Source organism: Phasianus colchicus, chromosome 11 (genome assembly GCF_987193195.1).
Source record: "Phasianus colchicus chromosome 11, bPhaCol1.hap1.1, whole genome shotgun sequence".
Lineage (NCBI taxonomy): Eukaryota > Metazoa > Chordata > Aves > Galliformes > Phasianidae > Phasianus > Phasianus colchicus.
This window is the reverse complement of record NC_143446.1, coordinates 605,246-628,674: the sequence shown is the minus strand read 5'-3', so window position 1 is coordinate 628,674 and position 23,429 is coordinate 605,246. Positions and strand designations below refer to the sequence as shown.

The window sequence follows — 23,429 nt, the reverse complement described above, 5'->3', positions numbered from 1 at the left end:
TCCAATTTAGTTATTAGAAAATCCCCATCATCTCTCTTTATATTATAGGAATACTCCATGGTGTCCTTGGGATGACAAGATGCCTGTACTGCTATTTAGATATGCACAAATACAACAAATCCATGGGCAGATCTTTCCCCTACTGCATTTTTTTAATGTATTTCTTTATTGCTAAACTAAAAGGAAAATAATAGTAGAAAAAATTCAATCACCTTAATCAGCACATGCAAGTCTTAAAAATCTTTTTCTTGCTCTGACTGGTTTGAGAGCCTATTGTACTGAGAAGCAAAAACAGATTACAAGTAAAACACATAAAACAGAATACAAGCATGTCTATTTCTAAGTTCTCTGGTACTCAAAAATCTAAATACCTATTCATGTAGCTGCATTCATTGCTTTAAGTCATTAGCCAAAAGTAAATACGTAAGGAGAAACAGAGACAAAATTGACTTTATAAGAAGAAAATATATTTTAATATTCAAAATATTCTAAGTCACCATGCTGCCCTTTGAAGACAGCATTCATGTCTCATCTTGATCATGCTGACAAGCATCTCACGGGTATCTGCTTTCACTTACGTTGATTGTACAGTTTAGTATCTGTAATACTGAAAAGACCTGATGGGAAATGTTACCTTCCAAATTTTGCTCTGTGTATATGCATTTCCTATTTAAACCCTCACTCAGCAAGAGAAGGAAAAACACTTCTCAGTTTCAGTGTAAGTGCCCCATGGCATTTTCTACAGGAAAAATATCACTTTAGATCTGTCAGACAATAACATTTTATTACCTCAAGGATGTTATCTGAACCTGAGGTCTAATATCTAAATGAACTGCAGTTCAGATTATTTGAGATTTAGCAGAAAGACAGAGGGATGGAAAGTTTCATAGAAAGATTCTATGGGGAGAAGTCTCATTCATTTATTGTGGATAAATATGATGAAAAGGTATTCATATACCAAGTTTTAATAACTGTATGGTTAACAGGAGGAACAGTAGACAGCTTTGAGCAGTAGCTGACATACAGAACAGGAGAGTTGGAAGAGTAATATTTCCAAGAAGATTAATTTAATTTAAAGGCAGAATGTTTTTTGGCTATTGGAAAGTTCTCTGTTGTGTTGAGCAAAAGGATAGATATACTGGCTGAAAATAAACCTGTAAAAGTGAGGTAATGCATTTACTAAAACAACAATAATTGCTGTATCAGGATGGATCATATATTAAAGGCAATAAAACTCTGATTAATAGCTGTCAGGTTATTTCTTTATTTTTCTCAAATATTTATTTGAGCGCAACATACTATAAATACTTTAAAGAAAATGTTTATCTTATATTTGTACATGATTGCACTCAGTAATACATGGAAGAGCAGCCACTGAAGTGGGAGGATCATAAGCCCAATGTATGTGAAGAGAGAGAGCAATAAATTTGATTCTTCTCAGCATTTTTCTCTTACAGGTTTTGAGAAACTTGTTAGATTTTAGTACCTGTAAATGTAAATGAAACCAACATAAAATACCATACATAACCTTATTACTTTAAATAACATAGAAAATATGGATTGGAAGACTCGTGTGCATGTTCTTTTTTTCTGTCTTAGACCTGAATAAAGCTGTAAAGAAGAAATTAATGCTCTAGTAAGTCACTGTCAACTCTTGCAAGTCCATTTGGGAGAAAATTTGACACTCCATTTTTTTTTTCTTGTTGTCCTTCTATCTCCTACTCTCCTTTTTGTGTATGTTTATTATTTGCCTCATTTCTGTGAAAACAAATCAGGCTCCATTAATAAAAGCAAAAACTGTTTAAGGCCATCCATCTTACTCATTCTCCTCAAAGGTTTGCTGCCACTTGTTCTATCACAGAGGACTGCAAAACGTTTTTGCTCCACATTGTTACCCTCTAAAGATAAAATGAATAAATTGCTTAAGAAGATGTTGAAAGACTCTTATTGGTGCATTTATGATCATAACATACGTATTTGTGAGACCTAAGGATTTTTATTCATTCTATTTTTGTTCAATGTAAAATCAAGATTAACTTCTTAGATTTTCTGGACATCCTCGTTGTATAAATTTAATTTTTTACTCCTTTTCCTTGTACAACTTCTGAAATCTGACAGTAAGAACATTTTTATTTTTGTCTCAAACCTCTTTTTTATTCTTTGTCCATCTATTTTTTTTTTCCCCCTATGATGCTTCTTATAACTTTACCAATTACTTTGTGTTCCATTTCATTACGTTACTTATTTTTGCTTTTTCTTTGGGGCAGGATATGTCTACTGCTATGCATCTGCACAGTTCCTACAATGGAGCTTTGATCCTGGTTGGATTGCTTAAGTGCCATTAACATAAACGTGGTTAACAAGAATAGTAGTTTCAGCTTAGTATTTTTCATGCTAAATCAGGTTCAAAACTAGAAGAATAAAAGGTTTTTTGTAAGAAACATAAACATCCATGTTGATTTCATAAGTGAAACTGATTCTGTTTTTGAAGAGCGGAAGAAATTTAAATAATTCATCTGAAAGCAAAGTTCACTTCTGTTTTTATATTCTCAGAAGTGAATCATCAGATTAAACTAGCATGCCACAGTTTAGTGGTAAACCTCTAACACTACCAAATCTACATATGTAGATTTTGCTTTAATGTCACAGGCAACAGAATGTAATCAACTAACAAACAAAACAAGCAAACAGAAAATTCACATCCAAATAAACCAGACAGAGGAGTTTATAGACACTCTACAGAACTGTTAGCTGTGCTATGCTTTTCAAAAGCTGGAATTTGTCCTACAGACATCTCAGAAGTTGCACATCTGTCCAAGAAGAATCATTGCACTTTATTTCTACTGTACATGTTTATCTTCTATCTTATTCTTCATTACTGTTATGTACTATGCAAAATACATAAAGAAAAAAAGCAGTAATCAAACTATACCTACTGTGAGCAGGGCTTTGTGAAGGCTGCAGTACTGTACAGAAGAAAGCCTTGAACAGATCTATCTCAAATTCAGGGTAATAATACATTTATTTCCTACCCACATTGCTCATGTAATCCACCAACTATTTTAGAAACGCCTAGATTCTTAAAAATACAGAAATTAAAGTGATTTCCTGATCAACCCTTACAGAAAGACACAAGTTTAAACATGAAAGCAACTATGAATGCTTTGGAGAGAAAAAAAATAGAATGTAATGTTAATAATCCCTGTAATGTTAATAAGCTAAATAACAGTTTCAAAGTTTAGTATCTTGATGCTTTACGGAGCTCCCATAAAACGGCTCTGAGCCTTCCCTTTCTAATGATTTTGCACACCCACGCAACTTGCTCTGTGGGGATGGAAGATAACAGGATTTAGATCCTTGACACACTGCAATTGATTTAACAATAAATATTGTCTATCCTAGTTTTGGGTTACTATAAGATGAAAGCAAAAATGTATATACTGATCTACTGGTTTTCTTTTAAAAAGCATTCATCTGATGCTGAAGGCTAATTCTGTAAAGCTGAAACTTAAATCCCAGCAGAAACAGGTTCCCAGATATTAAAAACAAACAAACAAACAAAAAAAAAAATCATAAAAGTATGTATAATGAAATCTTTAGGCATGTGACAAACTTTGTTTTATATATTATATGATTTCAGAACATCTGTCACACACATTCACAAACTTTCCTTAGAAGGAGAAGCAGAAGTTTAGATGATGATAAAGTTATGTTCTTACCACATTAGAAGGTTCCAATTTCTTCCTTCTAGCAAGGTCAGTGATATTATTGCCACTGTAGTTGATGCTCTCCATACAGCCTTTGAAATTTTTTTCTGCTGTTAGAACTTGGCTTCCCAGAAAAAGGCATGCCTCCAAAGGTTATCTTTGAATGTATCAGAAAATGAAAGACAGTTACTGGAGGACAAGGGCTTAGAATTTTTGCTTACTAGAAAAAGAAAGTATCAAACAAGTACTGGAAAAGTAGGAAAAAGTCTATGATGAAGTCATGACTGCAAATATTTTTGGTGGTAAATTGTATCTGTTATTAGGTTTTCCCAAATACAGAGAAAATATGTATCACAGTTACATATAGACTGTAACGAAGAGAAGGTCTCTAAAAGGAATGCAGTTTTAAATGCTTGGCAGAGCAAAATGTCAGTATTGTTAAGAAACAAGAATTTGTTGGCCAAAGAATGTGCTGTCTGTCTGATCTTGGAGAAGAAAAGTCTGCCTTTCTTTACAAACCTGAATGCAGAAAGTTTGAGAAGTAAAGGTGCCCAGTAAAACCTATTTCAATATGTAGACTGAAACAAACATTCAAATAAAAAAAAAAATCTACTAAATCAAAAGGGAAGAAGGAAAGTGTTGCTTTATGTAGAACATCCATCAGTTTGGTAGAGTGTCAGAAGTGAGAAGTGGTTGGTGGCAAGTCAGGAAAATAATTCTTCTCTATTATGATGCTAAAACTAACTAAAAATTGATGATAAGAAAAGAGAAGCAACTGGCACCTATAGAGAGCTTCCCTGTTATAATATTAGCCTAGAACATGGCTTTGAGAGCACAGGGTTGTCAGCAAAAATGAGTCTGAGGGCAGGAGGGAAAACGTGAAAGAGCAAAAATGTTACAGCATTTACAAAAATACATGGTTGGGGAAAAATAATTCCCTCCTCCCCCTTCACCCCCCTTCCATATTATAGTATGTATATAGTTATCTTAATCAAAAAAGTAACCAAGGAACAAAGGCTATAAAATACAGGTGTTGTGCTGTTTCCTGTTCAATCATCCCTTCCCTAGGGAACAATCTAAGTACTAAATACTATTACTAAAATTCTGAAAAATGAAAGTAGTATTTCTGACCCTTATTACTACTTGGGAGAAAAAGGAGATATCATATGAAGGACTTGGAATGGGAAACTCGAAGTTACTGTAGACAAATTGTTGGATAGCAAAAAATACAGTGAGTTGTGGCCAGTTTACCAGGCAAAACGTTTACTCTTTACATAGTAAATTGCATGGACAAGACAGTGTTATACTACTTTGCATGCCCAGAATGGGAAAAAGCAGATTTCAATTCAAAACTTAAATATCAATAATCAATGGAGACAATTGTGAATTAATTTCTTTTTTATTTAGTTTAAAAACAAAAACAACAGCACAAAAATGTTTCTAAAAATCTGTTTTTACTCATGACTGGAAAATCCAAATGTGATTTCCATGCATCTCGTGGGCCTGAGATAAAGACAATTTAAAAGGAAAGAAAGAAAAAAAAAAGGGGGGGGGGGATGCTATGATGGTAATGTTTAATATTCGTGTGGGGGGTGAAAGGTGTACTTGAGTTGCCTAAGCACAAGCTTCTACTGCTATTGGTGATACCTGGGGTAGTGTGCCTTAGTAACCTCTGCTTTCTGCTTGAGGAGGTATGCATCTCTATAAATTCTCTGCCATTTCTGCCAACACCATGGGAGTGCTGCAGATATCTAGGGGATATATGTATATAAGCTGCTCATTCAGTTTACGTGTTTGTCTTTTTCTTGGATGAGAAATAGTTGCTGTTTATTATTTCCTTAAATGCAACACAAGCATTTACTCATAATATCCAATCTGAGAACACCGTTCTTGTAACTGCTTATGAAAATCATAGATACAGAAATCAAAAGAAACTGTTTCAATCTGCTTGCATTTAAGGAAATCGGAAGTCTCTTTCCACCCTTGCGCATATTTAAGACTGTTTTCTGACAAACTGCTAGCTAAAGGCTTCAGTCTTTCTTTTTGTGCTTACTCCCTCAATGGAATAGCTGAGCTTTTGTAACTGTCCCTACTTTGAAGTTTTCTAGTGGATCCAGGTTGGTTTAAGTATCCTCTATTCCTCACTTCTTTCTTTTCTACCATTTTCTTCAAAAAGGAGCATGTTAAGAACATAAATTTCTATTCTGTTAAGAGTCTTCTCCTGCAGTTAGCTGGTTAGTAAATAATACTTTGCTTTCAGAAGATAGGAAATGGATTTGTGGTCATTCTAGATGTTTCTTATCAGGTAAACTCTCATATGTATGTGTTGGAGAAATTCTAATCAGTTCTTCAGTAAAGGTATTATGAAAGCTCAGACAGACTGTTCTGTCATTATTTACCAAGAGATCTGTCTCTTCCTAAAAATAAACAAGACTTTTTGAATTAGGATGTAATTTCCTTTTAAACTGAAAAATTGGAGAAAGACATTTTCTCAAGGGGGAACTGCAGTGGTTGGAAAGAATCTCTGCAAGTCATTGAGTCTAACAAAGCTGGTTCCCTACAGTAAGTTACAGGAAAACGTCCAGATGAGTTTTGAATATCTCCAGAGGAGACTCCACCACCTCTCTGGGCAGTCTGTTCCTGGGCACTGTCACCCTCACAGTAAAGAAGTTCTTCCTTGTGTTCAAATGGAACGTCATTTATTCCAGTTTGTGTCCCCTGCTCCTTGTTCTGTCATTGGGCTCCACAGGCAAGAGCCTGGCCCCATCTGCTTGACTCCCACCCTTTTGGTATTTATAAGCATTGATAATATCCTCTCTCAGCCTTCTCTTCTTCAGGCTGAACAGCCCCAGGTCTCAGCCTTTCCTCATACAGGACATGCTCCAGGCCCCTCATCATCTCTGTGGCCCTCCACTGGGCTCTCTCCAGAAGTTCTGTATTTCTTGAAGTGAGGAGCCCAGAACTGGACACAGCACTCCAGATGTGGCCTCACCAAGGTAGAGAAGAGAGGGGAGATCACCTCACTCAACCTGCTGGCCACATTCTTTTTAATGCATCCCAGGATACCATAGGCCTTCTTGACCACAAGGCCACATTGCTGGTTTGTGGTCATCCTGCTGTCTACAGGGACACCCAGGCCTTTCTCTGCAGTGCTTCTTTCCAGCAAGTCAGACCCTAACCTGTACTGATACATGCAGTTACTCTTCCCCAGATGTAGGACTCTGCACTTGCCCTTGTTGAACCTCATAAGGTTTCTTCTCTCCCTTTCCACCCTGTCCAGGTCTTGTTGAATGGCAGAAAGATAAAAACTGATCAATGCTTCTTGAGGGAAATTCCCAATGTATTTTAGGTGTATACAAGATTATGTAATACTGTGTGAATGTTGTTATGACCGGGTGACGGTTCACCGATCAGTTCACAGATTTTTTTGCTTCTCAATTGTTTTTACAAAATGTAAATAGTATTCATGAGAAGAGAATGTGATTGACTTAACTTCTAGCAAAATTTTGGCCTTGGAGCTTTGTATCTGTGCAGACTGGAACCATAAGTCAATCACAGAACTTGCCACATCACCATTTGCTTTGGTAAACCATCACCACCCCCTTAATATTCAATATTCTTGAAGGTTCCCTTTTAAGTGAATTCAGATCTGGTCCAGTTGTGGAACTTGCAGCTTTCAGCGTAAGAATATTGTGAAAAGAAGAAGTATCACTAGTCTGTACAGGACTAACACATTTCATTTTACATATGACATTCTTAACAATAGGCTTTTATTATTCATTCTTTGTCATATATTAAAATAAAGGATGTTTTATTTTCTTTCATGTACCAAACAGTTCCATTTGTCTTAAATACTCTATACAACTGCAGATAATTACAGCAACATAAAAACCAGCATTATGACATACCTAGAGGGATTAGTTTGACTTGTGTTTGGTTCCCAGGTCCCAAGATGCCAGTATCTGGGAAAGTGGCAAAATGGAAATTCAACTGTGCAGAGGAACAGGAAAAAACCGTATATCTGTATATCAGCAATACAGAAATAATTGATAAAATGCTCAGGAAACAAGCTGTGTTTAACCAGCACTGTCCAATCCAGCCTGTTGCAGGGTCCACGACAGCAGTGAGAGGAAAGAGCAGCAGACAAGACTCCTCTGGCTTGTACCATGGTATTAGTTCTAGCACGCTTAAGTTCTGCATTTGAAGTTACATTAGCAAGCCTGATGTGCTTGGCAACAGCACAACATCTCACTCCATATGTAACGTATTTTCTGTGGCAAAGAACTTCTTTGTTCATAACTCACGGACTTTGCATGTTCATAAAAGCTGTTACATACTTTGGAAAGTTCAGGCATACCTTCAATCCTCCTCTGTATTCGATTCCTACTGACTTCATAGTAACTGCTGTTCCCAGCAGAGCTCAATGACAGCCGGCGCAGGATCGGGGCTGAATTTGAGGTAGCAGTCACTGGCTGAAAGGAATTCCTGTAATATGCTGCACTCCCCGAAGTACGATATTCAGTGGAATTTCGACGGGCTGGGCTTGACAGATTTACTGAATTAAGTGCAGAATCCATAGAGTCCTCAGAAAAGCGATGCTCTTTGGAAGTGCTGTTTTCTTCTATACGTAACGTTTCTGCTACAGAACACAAAAGCATCAATCTGTTCAAAACGATGGGCTTTGTAGCTTTGTTATTTAATTCCTTGCTATGTTCTCTTGAAGATAATAACAAGCTCCAAGCCTGTTAACAAGTCTCCTGTGAGACAAGACTTACTGAAGAATAGTCATTCTCAAGTAATCACTGGTCCTTTACTACATTAAAAAATTTCCAGTAAAATGTCTAATAGACAAGTTTGAGACAGTCTTCCATAAATCATCTCAGCTGTATACGTTAAATATTATGAGCAGGATGTGGACATAAGGTTTGATTTTTCTTTCATTGTCTGATATTAGCATTAACACATATGCAATCTCAGTCAAGCATTTTCATTATCTTTCTTAATGGTTATCTTCTGAGAATTTGTTTAGGAGTGCATTATGTTTCTATTTTTTATAAATATAAAAAGAATTTTTTAACATAAAAAACCCTCTCATGTTAACTAGCAAATGTTTAATTTGTTCTACACAGTAGAGGGAGTCTCTAACTTCATACGCAAGAGGACAATTATCATCTGTAGATCTCCATATGTTCGGAGACAATAGCCATCACAAAAAACTGAAGAGACTACATGCAGAGCTGCAGAAGGCTGTAAATCCTAGACTCACATGCACACTAACACAATACAGTCTGATCACAATGCTGCAACTACGAGTCGTTAAACATCAGTGGGAACACCACTCCATTCTCTCATCATTGTATGTTCTCAGCTCCACTTGCACTAGGCCAACATCTAGCCTGAGGAAGAAGTTGGAAGCCTGATGCAAAAATCTGCATGAAACAAATGCTGCTTTGGCAAGAGAGTTAAGAGCTGGAAAATATAGCTAACAGGTTCACAGAAGTGTAAACTCCACATTACCATCTTGAAAATTACTCTATGAAAGTTATAAAACATATGCTAGTGGAGCAGCATATTCTTGGGGGTAACTGGTACAATCTGTGAAACAAGTTCCTAGAATATGCTCTTTATTACTCTTCTTATATGACAACTTCCAATAATTTCTTGGGAAAATTCCAGAATTAAATAAAGGAAGAGTATTTTCCACAAACAAACAAACCACAGCAACAAAAAACACACAGAGAGCTTTTTAAGCACGTTTAACTTGTTCTATTAGCAATTACGTTCTCTCTCCTGAAGTCTGTATAAAACTGGAGTTTAGTGAAGAACTTGAGGTGTATTTCACAGTTATGATCTTCAGGCAACATTATCCCAAAGTGGAACAAAGACACCCAGAGAACCGGTTCCCTACTTAGTGAATTCAGTAAAGCAAGACATGCAATCCACCATAACATCTTCTATTAAACACAACACTTGTGGCATAAAGAAGCTTTTAAGTCCACAAGCCCTTCTCTTTCAAGTACACAATCCTCAAGACAATAATGATAAACTTTCTAGTTTGATCTGTATCAAAAAAGCAAAGCAGTGGCTACTGAGGTTTTTGGAGAAAGCAAACTTTTATTTGTCGGCTTGAAGTAGCTGCAGCAACTTGCTAAAAGGAAAGCAATAGCCATCTTTCTATAGAATTTCAGAGATACTAACAGACACAATCAATGATAAGCACTATAATATTAAAGGAAACAAATGAGAAAATTAGATCAGTAGAGAATGAGACCACCAAATGAAGTCTCAGTGCAAGACTGAAAGGCAGAAGTAATACTTCAAATGGCTACAGAAAAGCACTATGAAGGAGTCCAAAACTTGTAGATTGAAACTTCATAAGTTTTTAAAGGTATGATGAAATACTGGAAGCAATATTCCACACCAGAAAGTTTCAACAGGAGTATTTCAGCAAATATCAGCCAACTCCATACAATGTCTTATGAAGGAATCTTTTTATAGTAATCAAGCAGAGATCCCAAATACATCCGTTAAATAATCATTTTATGTCACTCTTTCCATGATCGCTCAAGACATAAAGGGTTTTAAATTGACTATTTTACAGAAGAATTTAATTGCATTTACTCCAATTATATCCCAGGTTTCTTTCTGATACTACAGATCCTAGTTAAGCAACTGTAAATAGGGATGGCAAAGAGAAACTCTGCTTTGATTCCCAAGACACTAGCATTTGAGCTTAGAATCAGAAAATCATAGAATGGCTTGGGTTGGAAGGGACCCTCAAAGATCATGAAGCTCCAACCCCTCCACCATATGCAGGGCCACCAACCTCCCTATTAAATATTAGACCAGGCTGCCCAGGACCTCATCCAACTGGCCTTGAACACCTCCAGGAAGAGGGGTGTCCACAGCCTCTCTGGGCAGCCTGTTCCAGCACCTCACCATTCACTCTGTAAAGAACTTCCCCTGATACTCAACCTAAATCCTCCCTCCCTCAACTTAAAGCCATTTCCCCTTGTCCTGCCATTATCTTAAGCTTATCTTAACATAGCTCCTCAGGTCACATACACAAGGTGGGAAAACTGGCATACTTCATAGGATGATCATCTTTTAAAATAGGTGTTTCTGTCCAGCAGCTATACTATCCCAATCCACTCCCTTTCAATTCATCTAGCCTCCCTACAAACCAACCCCAACTGCAGTCTTGTTATTGAAAGCACGGTAACAGGTATGAGAGCTGATTCAGAATTGGTGTCTGACAAATACAGTTTTGCAATTAACGGAGCAACAAATGACTCTTTTCCTACTTCGACATGTGGAGCAGATGCGAGTAGTAGAGGGATGGAATGAGAACAAGTTTTTTTCTGTGACAAACAGAATTCACATTCTTACTCTCAACTATTCCAAAATTCAACAGATTTCAATGCTCTCTGATTTAGGTTTTGTAACAGAAAACTGAACATCCCTCATCTGCTTAAGCCTTCAAAGAATGCTTCTGCCACTTCGCTTTTGTTAGATTTGTAATATGGAATCAGCACTCCCTTGACCTTTGTCCTGTGAAATAAATTGTTATGCTGCTCCTTTAATGTATTTCCATCCATTACTGCATGGATGGCATCACATCTGCAATAGAACCCAACATTCACCACCAAGTAACCAATCGATGCCTTGTAAAAAAGGGCTGATCTGAAATAATAAACACATTTTCCTTACTCTGTCTTGTATCTGAACAGGTATTAACCAGACCCAGTTGTACCACAGCACTGGTAAAATACCGAAAGCAGAAGGCACTGCCATGTGATCTTATGCTGTAAGGTAGGCCCTGTAAGTAATAACTGAAGTTTCATTCTCAAGTCAGCACCAGACACCAAGGGTTCATACATGTATGAGTCCCAATTAGGAAGTTCAGCTTTTCAAAAACCAGAGTTAAATATGTTCAGGGCTGCTATTTAATGATTTCACAATGCAGCAAGCTGTTAATGACAGGTAAATTCAGCAGAAGTAGAACTTCCATATGCAGAAGATCATTAACAACATCAAATTTACTACATCTAAGAGCCACTAACAGAGCCCAGTAAGCCATATCAATTTTATCTACAAATATCAGTCTTCCAGAGGTGAGTTTTTGCACACTTGAAATGTACAAAAGATCAATGAATAATTGTCTCACCTGAAGCTGGAAAGCATCAGTTTTTCAAGTTAATTTGGTATAGACTTTCTGCACCGAACGTTTACTGTTTCAAGACCTCAAGAGGAGATGAGCAATTGCTTGCGCATCCGTTGTTATAAATCTAGATTACAAGTATGTGTGTGTATATGTAGATATACATGCCATAATTATTATGCTTTTCTTTTTCTCTATCTCATTTTTTCCCTCATTTCTCCTCTCCATCTCACTGAGATGGGGGCAGTGAATGAACAGCCACGTGACGCTCAGTGATCTGCTGGGTTAAACCACAATGCATCACCATATCTTAAAGAACTTGCACGCTGTAAAAGATTTCTTCTTTTAAGAACGTTGCAACAAAACGTTGCTGGCATGCATCACCACTGAAATTTTGACTACAGAAACTCATCTTGTCATTTGATATTTTACCATTAGAGAAATCCATCCTGCTGTCAACGCTACAGTGATGAAACTCCAACTTAATTCTAAAAAATCTAGGCGGCAGAGATACCACAAGAATGGACTTGAATGAGTGATTACAAAGAGACTGAACATGGGCCAACATCTTTAACTTATTAACTTCCTTCCTTGCTCCCTAAATATTTAGAATGATAGTAGTACTATAGTAGTAGTAGTTAATGATAATTTTCCCTTTTTGTGATACTTGGTGAGATTCCGAAAAAACTTACTGTTGCAAATGCCACCACTACATAGGTAAATAATTACAATTACGTTATCTGAATCCTTTGGTTATTTCTAATTAGAAAGACACTACAACAGGAACAAACTTGTAAATTATGCTTAGGGTTGGAAAGAATCAGTGTGAACACCAGGTTTATGCATCAATTTGTCTTCTCAGGCAGCTTTCTGTTTTTGAGTTTCCAAATGGTAAGCAGTGCTTTAAAGGATCACATTTGGTTAGTGGCAGATGCATTTTCAAAAACAAAAAAACAAAAAAAACAACAACCCACAAAAATTACAAGAAAGCCTTTATTCACAAGTCTGAAATAAGAAGCATACCCATATTGCGTTACAGAAGAAGACAGATATTACATGCAAAAACAAAGAAAACGCCCCAGCTCTAGCATATTTTATGCTTCCTTAGGAAATCAGAAGCGTGACTGACTTATACTGTTAAGTGAGCCTATGATTAGGGTTAATGGCTTTAAGTTGAGGGAGGGAGGATTTAGGTTGAGTATCAGGGGAAGTTCTTTACAGAGTGAATGGTGAGGTGCTGGAACAGGCTGCCCAGAGAGGCTGTGGACACCCCTCTTCCTGGAGGTGTTCAAGGCCAGTTGGATGAGGTCCTGGGCAGCCTGGTCTAATATTTAATAGGGAGGTTGGTGGCCCTGCATATGGTGGAGGGGTTGGAGCTTCATGATCTTTGAGGGTCCCTTCCAACCCAAGCCATTCTATGATTTTCTGATTCTAAGCTCAAATGCTAGTGTCTTGGGAATCAAAGCAGAGTTTCTCTTTGCCATCCCTATTTACAGTTGCTTAACTAGGATCTGTAGTATCAGAAAGAAACCTGGGATATAATTGGAGTAAATGCAATTAAATTCTTCTGTAAAATAGTCAATTTAAAACCCTTTATGTCTTGAGCGATCATGGAAAGAGTGACATAAAATGATTATTTAACGGATGTATTTGGGATCTCTGCTTGATTACTATAAAAAGATTCCTTCATAAGACATTGTATGGAGTTGGCTGATATTTGCTGAAATACTCCTGTTGAAACTTTCTGGTGTGGAATATTGCTTCCAGTATTTCATCATACCTTTAAAAACTTACGAAGTTTCAATCTACAAGTTTTGGACTCCTTCATAGTGCTTTTCTGTAGCCATTTGAAGTATTACTTCTGCCTTTCAGTCTTGCACTGAGACTTCATTTGGTGGTCTCATTCTCTACTGATCTAATTTTCTCATTTGTTTCCTTTGATATTATAGTGCTTATCATTGATTGTGTCTGTTAGTATCTCTGAAATTCTATAGAAAGATGGCTATTGCTTTCCTTTTAGCAAGTTGCTGCAGCTACTTCAAGCCGACAAATAAAAGTTTGCTTTCTCCAAAAACCTCAGTAGCCACTGCTTTGCTTTTTTGATACAGATCAAACTAGAAAGTTTATCATTATTGTCTTGAGGATTGTGTACTTGAAAGAGAAGGGCTTGTGGACTTAAAAGCTTCTTTATGCCACAAGTGTTGTGTTTAATAGAAGATGTTATGGTGGATTGCATGTCTTGCTTTACTGAATTCACTAAGTAGGGAACCGGTTCTCTGGGTGTCTTTGTTCCACTTTGGGATAATGTTGCCTGAAGATCATAACTGTGAAATACACCTCAAGTTCTTCACTAAACTCCAGTTTTATACAGACTTCAGGAGAGAGAACGTAATTGCTAATAGAACAAGTTAAACGTGCTTAAAAAGCTCTCTGTGTGTTTTTTGTTGCTGTGGTTTGTTTGTTTGTGGAAAATACTCTTCCTTTATTTAATTCTGGAATTTTCCCAAGAAATTATTGGAAGTTGTCATATAAGAAGAGTAATAAAGAGCATATTCTAGGAACTTGTTTCACAGATTGTACCAGTTACCCCCAAGAATATGCTGCTCCACTAGCATATGTTTTATAACTTTCATAGAGTAATTTTCAAGATGGTAATGTGGAGTTTACACTTCTGTGAACCTGTTAGCTATATTTTCCAGCTCTTAACTCTCTTGCCAAAGCAGCATTTGTTTCATGCAGATTTTTGCATCAGGCTTCCAACTTCTTCCTCAGGCTAGATGTTGGCCTAGTGCAAGTGGAGCTGAGAACATACAATGATGAGAGAATGGAGTGGTGTTCCCACTGATGTTTAACGACTCGTAGTTGCAGCATTGTGATCAGACTGTATTGTGTTAGTGTGCATGTGAGTCTAGGATTTACAGCCTTCTGCAGCTCTGCATGTAGTCTCTTCAGTTTTTTGTGATGGCTATTGTCTCCGAACATATGGAGATCTACAGATGATAATTGTCCTCTTGCGTATGAAGTTAGAGACTCCCTCTACTGTGTAGAACAAATTAAACATTTGCTAGTTAACATGAGAGGGTTTTTTATGTTAAAAAATTCTTTTTATATTTATAAAAAATAGAAACATAATGCACTCCTAAACAAATTCTCAGAAGATAACCATTAAGAAAGATAATGAAAATGCTTGACTGAGATTGCATATGTGTTAATGCTAATATCAGACAATGAAAAAAAAATCAAACCTTATGTCCACATCCTGCTCATAATATTTAACGTATACAGCTGAGATGATTTATGGAAGACTGTCTCAAACTTGTCTATTAGACATTTTACTGGAAATTTTTTAATGTAGTAAAGGACCAGTGATTACTTGAGAATGACTATTCTTCAGTAAGTCTTGTCTCACAGGAGACTTGTTAACAGGCTTGGAGCTTGTTATTATCTTCAAGAGAACATAGCAAGGAATTAAATAACAAAGCTACAAAGCCCATCGTTTTGAACAGATTGATGCTTTTGTTTTCTGTAGCAGAAACGTTACGTATAGAAGAAAACAGCACTTCCAAAGAGCATCGCTTTTCTGAGGACTCTATGGATTCTGCACTTAATTCAGTAAATCTGTCAAGCCCAGCCCGTCGAAATTCCACTGAATATCGTACTTCGGGGAGTGCAGCATATTACAGGAATTCCTTTCAGCCAGTGACTGCTACCTCAAATTCAGCCCCGATCCTGCGCCGGCTGTCATTGAGCTCTGCTGGGAACAGCAGTTACTATGAAGTCAGTAGGAATCGAATACAGAGGAGGATTGAAGGTATGCCTGAACTTTCCAAAGTATGTAACAGCTTTTATGAACATGCAAAGTCCGTGAGTTATGAACAAAGAAGTTCTTTGCCACAGAAAATACGTTACATATGGAGTGAGATGTTGTGCTGTTGCCAAGCACATCAGGCTTGCTAATGTAACTTCAAATGCAGAACTTAAGCGTGCTAGAACTAATACCATGGTACAAGCCAGAGGAGTCTTGTCTGCTGCTCTTTCCTCTCACTGCTGTCGTGGACCCTGCAACAGGCTGGATTGGACAGTGCTGGTTAAACACAGCTTGTTTCCTGAGCATTTTATCAATTATTTCTGTATTGCTGATATACAGATATACGGTTTTTTCCTGTTCCTCTGCACAGTTGAATTTCCATTTTGCCACTTTCCCAGATACTGGCATCTTGGGACCTGGGAACCAAACACAAGTCAAACTAATCCCTCTAGGTATGTCATAATGCTGGTTTTTATGTTGCTGTAATTATCTGCAGTTGTATAGAGTATTTAAGACAAATGGAACTGTTTGGTACATGAAAGAAAATAAAACATCCTTTATTTTAATATATGACAAAGAATGAATAATAAAAGCCTATTGTTAAGAATGTCATATGTAAAATGAAATGTGTTAGTCCTGTACAGACTAGTGATACTTCTTCTTTTCACAATATTCTTACGCTGAAAGCTGCAAGTTCCACAACTGGACCAGATCTGAATTCACTTAAAAGGGAACCTTCAAGAATATTGAATAAGGGGGTGGTGGTGGTTTACCAAAGCAAATGGTGATGTGGCAAGTTCTGTGATTGACTTATGGTTCCAGTCTGCACAGATACAAAGCTCCAAGGCCAAAATTTTGCTAGAAGAAGTGAAGTCAATCACATTCTCTTCTCATGAATACTATTTACATTTTGTAAAAACAATTGAGAAGCAAAAACATCTGTGAACTGATCGGTGAACCGTCACCCGGTCATAACAACATTCACACAGTATTACATAATCTTGTATACACCTAAAATACATTGGGAATTTCCCTCAAGAAGCATTGATCAGTTTTTATCTTTCTGCCATTCAACAAGACCTGGACAGGGTGGAAAGGGAGAGAAAAAACCTTATGAGGTTCAACAAGGGCAAGTGCAGAGTCCTACATCTGGGGAAGAGTAACTGCATGTATCAGTACAGGTTAGGGTCTGACTTGCTGGAAAGAAGCACTGCAGAGAAAGGCCTGGGTGTCCCTGTAGACAGCAGGGTGACCACAAACCAGCAATGTGGCCTTGTGGTCAAGAAGGCCAATGGTATCCTGGGATGCATTAAAAAGAATGTGGCCAGCAGGTTGAGTGAGGTGATCTCCCCTCTCTTCTCTACCTTGGGGAGGCCACATCTGGAGTGCTGTGTCCAGTTCTGGGCTCCTCACTTCAAGAAATACAGAACTTCTGGAGAGAGACCAGTGGAGGGCCACAGGGATGATGAGGGGCCTGGAGCATGTCCTGTATGAGGAAAGGCTGAGACCTGGGGCTGTTCAGCCTGAAGAAGAGAAGGCTGAGAGAGGATATTATCAATGCTTATAAATACCAAAAGGGTGGGAGTCAAGCAGATGGGGCCAGGCTCTTGCCTGTGGAGCCCAATGACAGAACAAGGAGCAGGGGACACAAACTGGAATAAATGACGTTCCATTTGAACACAAGGAAGAACTTCTTTACTGTGAGGGTGACAGTGCCCAGGAACAGACTGCCCAGAGAGGTGGTGGAGTCTCCTCTGGAGATATTCAAAACTCATCTGGACGTTTTCCTGTAACTTACTGTAGGGAACCAGCTTTGTTAGACTCAATGACTTGCAGAGATTCTTTCCAACCACTGCAGTTCCCCCTTGAGAAAATGTCTTTCTCCAATTTTTCAGTTTAAAAGGAAATTACATCCTAATTCAAAAAGTCTTGTTTATTTTTAGGAAGAGACAGATCTCTTGGTAAATAATGACAGAACAGTCTGTCTGAGCTTTCATAATACCTTTACTGAAGAACTGATTAGAATTTCTCCAACACATACATATGAGAGTTTACCTGATAAGAAACATCTAGAATGACCACAAATCCATTTCCTATCTTCTGAAAGCAAAGTATTATTTACTAACCAGCTAACTGCAGGAGAAGACTCTTAACAGAATAGAAATTTATGTTCTTAACATGCTCCTTTTTGAAGAAAATGGTAGAAAAGAAAGAAGTGAGGAATAGAGGATACTTAAACCAACCTGGATCCACTAGAAAACTTCAAAGTAGGGACAGTTACAAAAGCTCAGCTATTCCATTGAGGGAGTAAGCACAAAAAGAAAGACTGAAGCCTTTAGCTAGCAGTTTGTCAGAAAACAGTCTTAAATATGCGCAAGGGTGGAAAGAGACTTCCTATTTCCTTAAATGCAAGCAGATTGAAACAGTTTCTTTTGATTTCTGTATCTATGATTTTCATAAGCAGTTACAAGAACGGTGTTCTCAGATTGGATATTATGAGTAAATGCTTGTGTTGCATTTAAGGAAATAATAAACAGCAACTATTTCTCATCCAAGAAAAAGACAAACACGTAAACTGAATGAGCAGCTTATATACATATATCCCCTAGATATCTGCAGCACTCCCATGGTGTTGGCAGAAATGGCAGAGAATTTATAGAGATGCATACCTCCTCAAGCAGAAAGCAGAGGTTACTAAGGCACACTACCCCAGGTATCACCAATAGCAGTAGAAGCTTGTGCTTAGGCAACTCAAGTACACCTTTCACCCCCCACACGAATATTAAACATTACCATCATAGCATCCCCCCCCCCCTTTTTTTTTTCTTTCTTTCCTTTTAAATTGTCTTTATCTCAGGCCCACGAGATGCATGGAAATCACATTTGGATTTTCCAGTCATGAGTAAAAACAGATTTTTAGAAACATTTTTGTGCTGTTGTTTTTGTTTTTAAACTAAATAAAAAAGAAATTAATTCACAATTGTCTCCATTGATTATTGATATTTAAGTTTTGAATTGAAATCTGCTTTTTCCCATTCTGGGCATGCAAAGTAGTATAACACTGTCTTGTCCATGCAATTTAATATGTAAAGAGTAAACGTTTTGCCTGGTAAACTGGCCACAACTCACTGTATTTTTTGCTATCCAACAATTTGTCTACAGTAACTTCGAGTTTCCCATTCCAAGTCCTTCATATGATATCTCCTTTTTCTCCCAAGTAGTAATAAGGGTCAGAAATACTACTTTCATTTTTCAGAATTTTAGTAATAGTATTTAGTACTTAGATTGTTCCCTAGGGAAGGGATGATTGAACAGGAAACAGCACAACACCTGTATTTTATAGCCTTTGTTCCTTGGTTACTTTTTTGATTAAGATAACTATATACATACTATAATATGGAAGGGGGGTGAAGGGGGAGGAGGGAATTATTTTTCCCCAACAATGTATTTTTGTAAATGCTGTAACATTTTTGCTCTTTCACGTTTTCCCTCCTGCCCTCAGACTCATTTTTGCTGACAACCCTGTGCTCTCAAAGCCATGTTCTAGGCTAATATTATAACAGGGAAGCTCTCTATAGGTGCCAGTTGCTTCTCTTTTCTTATCATCAATTTTTAGTTAGTTTTAGCATCATAATAGAGAAGAATTATTTTCCTGACTTGCCACCAACCACTTCTCACTTCTGACACTCTACCAAACTGATGGATGTTCTACATAAAGCAACACTTTCCTTCTTCCCTTTTGATTTAGTAGATTTTTTTTTATTTGAATGTTTGTTTCAGTCTACATATTGAAATAGGTTTTACTGGGCACCTTTACTTCTCAAACTTTCTGCATTCAGGTTTGTAAAGAAAGGCAGACTTTTCTTCTCCAAGATCAGACAGACAGCACATTCTTTGGCCAACAAATTCTTGTTTCTTAACAAGACATTTTGCTCTGCCAAGTTGCCAAGTTGCTTTTGCAACTGACATTTTGCTCTGCCAAGCATTTAAAACTGCATTCCTTTTAGAGACCTTCTCTTCGTTACAGTCTATATGTAACTGTGATACATATTTTCTCTGTATTTGGGAAAACCTAATAACAGATACAATTTACCACCAAAAATATTTGCAGTCATGACTTCATCATAGACTTTTTCCTACTTTTCCAGTACTTGTTTGATACTTTCTTTTTCTAGTAAGCAAAAATTCTAAGCCCTTGTCCTCCAGTAACTGTCTTTCATTTTCTGATACATTCAAAGATAACCTTTGGAGGCATGCCTTTTTCTGGGAAGCCAAGTTCTAACAGCAGAAAAAAATTTCAAAGGCTGTATGGAGAGCATCAACTACAATGGCAATAATATCACTGACCTTGCTAGAAGGAAGAAATTGGAACCTTCTAATGTGGTAAGAACATAACTTTATCATCATCTAAACTTCTGCTTCTCCTTCTAAGGAAAGTTTGTGAGTGTGTGTGACAGATGTTCTGAAATCATATAATATATAAAACAAAGTTTGTCACATGCCTAAAGATTTCATTATACATACTTTTATGATTTTTTGTTTGTTTGTTTGTTTTTAATATCTGGGAACCTGTTTCTGCTGGGATTTAAGTTTCAGCTTTACAGAATTAGCCTTCAGCATCAGATGAATGCTTTTTAAAAGAAAACCAGTAGATCAGTATATACATTTTTGCTTTCATCTTATAGTAACCCAAAACTAGGATAGACAATATTTATTGTTAAATCAATTGCAGTGTGTCAAGGATCTAAATCCTGTTATCTTCCATCCCCACAGAGCAAGTTGCGTGGGTGTGCAAAATCATTAGAAAGGGAAGGCTCAGAGCCATTTTATGGGAGCTCCGTAAAGCATCAAGATACTAAACTTTGAAACTGTTATTTAGCTTATTAACATTACAGGGATTATTAACATTACATTCTATTTTTTTCTCTCCAAAGCATTCATAGTTGCTTTCATGTTTAAACTTGTGTCTTTCTGTAAGGGTTGATCAGGAAATCACTTTAATTTCTGTATTTTTAAGAATCTAGGCGTTCCTAAAATAGTTGGTGGATTACATGAGCAATGTGGGTAGGAAATAAATGTATTATTACCCTGAATTTGAGATAGGTCTGTTCAAGGCTTTCTTCTGTACAGTACTGCAGCCTTCACAAAGCCCTGCTCACAGTATGTATAGTTTGATTACTGCTTTTTTTCTTTATGTATTTTGCATAGTACATAACAGTAATGAAGAATAAGATAGAAGATAAACATGTACAGTAGAAATAAAGTGCAATGATTCTTCTTGGACAGATGTGCAACTTCTGAGATGTCTGTAGGACAAATTCCAGCTTTTGAAAAGCATAGCACAGCTAACAGTTCTGTAGAGTGTCTATAAACTCCTCTTTCTGGTTTATTTGGATGTGAATTTTCTGTTTGCTTGTTTTGTTTGTTAGTTGATTACATTCTGTTGCCTGTGACATTAAAGCAAAATCTACATATGTAGATTTGGTAGTGTTAGAGGTTTACCACTAAACTGTGGCATGCTAGTTTAATCTGATGATTCACTTCTGAGAATATAAAAACAGAAGTGAACTTTGCTTTCAGATGAATTATTTAAATTTCTTCCGCTCTTCAAAAACAGAATCAGTTTCACTTATGAAATCAACATGGATGTTTATGTTTCTTACAAAAAAACTTTTATTCTTCTAGTTTTGAACCTGATTTAGCATGAAAAATACTAAGCTGAAACTACTATTCTTGTTAACCACGTTTATGTTAATGGCACTTAAGCAATCCAACCAGGATCAAAGCTCCATTGTAGGAACTGTGCAGATGCATAGCAGTAGACATATCCTGCCCCAAAGAAAAAGCAAAAATAAGTAACGTAATGAAATGGAACACAAAGTAATTGGTAAAGTTATAAGAAGCATCATAGGGGGAAAAAAAAAATAGATGGACAAAGAATAAAAAAGAGGTTTGAGACAAAAATAAAAATGTTCTTACTGTCAGATTTCAGAAGTTGTACAAGGAAAAGGAGTAAAAAATTAAATTTATACAACGAGGATGTCCAGAAAATCTAAGAAGTTAATCTTGATTTTACATTGAACAAAAATAGAATGAATAAAAATCCTTAGGTCTCACAAATACGTATTTTATGATCATAAATGCACCAATAAGAGTCTTTCAACATCTTCTTAAGCAATTTATTCATTTTATCTTTAGAGGGTAACAATGTGGAGCAAAAACGTTTTGCAGTCCTCTGTGATAGAACAAGTGGCAGCAAACCTTTGAGGAGAATGAGTAAGATGGATGGCCTTAAACAGTTTTTGCTTTTATTAATGGAGCCTGATTTGTTTTCACAGAAATGAGGCAAATAATAAACATACACAAAAAGGAGAGTAGGAGATAGAAGGACAACAAGAAAAAAAAAATTGGAGTGTCAAATTTTCTCCCAAATGGACTTGCAAGAGTTGACAGTGACTTACTAGAGCATTAATTTCTTCTTTACAGCTTTATTCAGGTCTAAGACAGAAAAAAAGAACATGCACACGAGTCTTCCAATCCATATTTTCTATGTTATTTAAAGTAATAAGGTTATGTATGGTATTTTATGTTGGTTTCATTTACATTTACAGGTACTAAAATCTAACAAGTTTCTCAAAACCTGTAAGAGAAAAATGCTGAGAAGAATCAAATTTATTGCTCTCTCTCTTCACATACATTGGGCTTATGATCCTCCCACTTCAGTGGCTGCTCTTCCATGTATTACTGAGTGCAATCATGTACAAATATAAGATAAACATTTTCTTTAAAGTATTTATAGTATGTTGCGCTCAAATAAATATTTGAGAAAAATAAAGAAATAACCTGACAGCTATTAATCAGAGTTTTATTGCCTTTAATATATGATCCATCCTGATACAGCAATTATTGTTGTTTTAGTAAATGCATTACCTCACTTTTACAGGTTTATTTTCAGCCAGTATATATATCCTTTTGCTCAACACAACAGAGAACTTTCCAATAGCCAAAAAACATTCTGCCTTTAAATTAAATTAATCTTCTTGGAAATATTACTCTTCCAACTCTCCTGTTCTGTATGTCAGCTACTGCTCAAAGCTGTCTACTGTTCCTCCTGTTAACCATACAGTTATTAAAACTTGGTATATGAATACCTTTTCATCATATTTATCCACAATAAATGAATGAGACTTCTCCCCATAGAATCTTTCTATGAAACTTTCCATCCCTCTGTCTTTCTGCTAAATCTCAAATAATCTGAACTGCAGTTCATTTAGATATTAGACCTCAGGTTCAGATAACATCCTTGAGGTAATAAAATGTTATTGTCTGACAGATCTAAAGTGATATTTTTCCTGTAGAAAATGCCATGGGGCACTTACACTGAAACTGAGAAGTGTTTTTCCTTCTCTTGCTGAGTGAGGGTTTAAATAGGAAATGCATATACACAGAGCAAAATTTGGAAGGTAACATTTCCCATCAGGTCTTTTCAGTATTACAGATACTAAACTGTACAATCAACGTAAGTGAAAGCAGATACCCGTGAGATGCTTGTCAGCATGATCAAGATGAGACATGAATGCTGTCTTCAAAGGGCAGCATGGTGACTTAGAATATTTTGAATATTAAAATATATTTTCTTCTTATAAAGTCAATTTTGTCTCTGTTTCTCCTTACGTATTTACTTTTGGCTAATGACTTAAAGCAATGAATGCAGCTACATGAATAGGTATTTAGATTTTTGAGTACCAGAGAA

General features: G+C 36.7%; 1 long non-coding RNA gene across 1 annotated transcript in view; it reads left to right on the top strand.

Moving 5' to 3' along the window:
- Positions 1-21,032, top strand: part of LOC149916338 (uncharacterized) — a 152,127-nt gene extending 131,095 nt beyond the window's left edge. The window contains exons 6-7 of the long non-coding RNA XR_016469972.1: positions 19,915-20,059; positions 20,694-21,032. This is a non-coding gene — a long non-coding RNA (uncharacterized LOC149916338). The remainder of the gene's footprint in view (positions 1-19,914; positions 20,060-20,693) is intronic.
- The last annotated feature ends 2,397 nt before the right edge of the window (positions 21,033-23,429 follow it).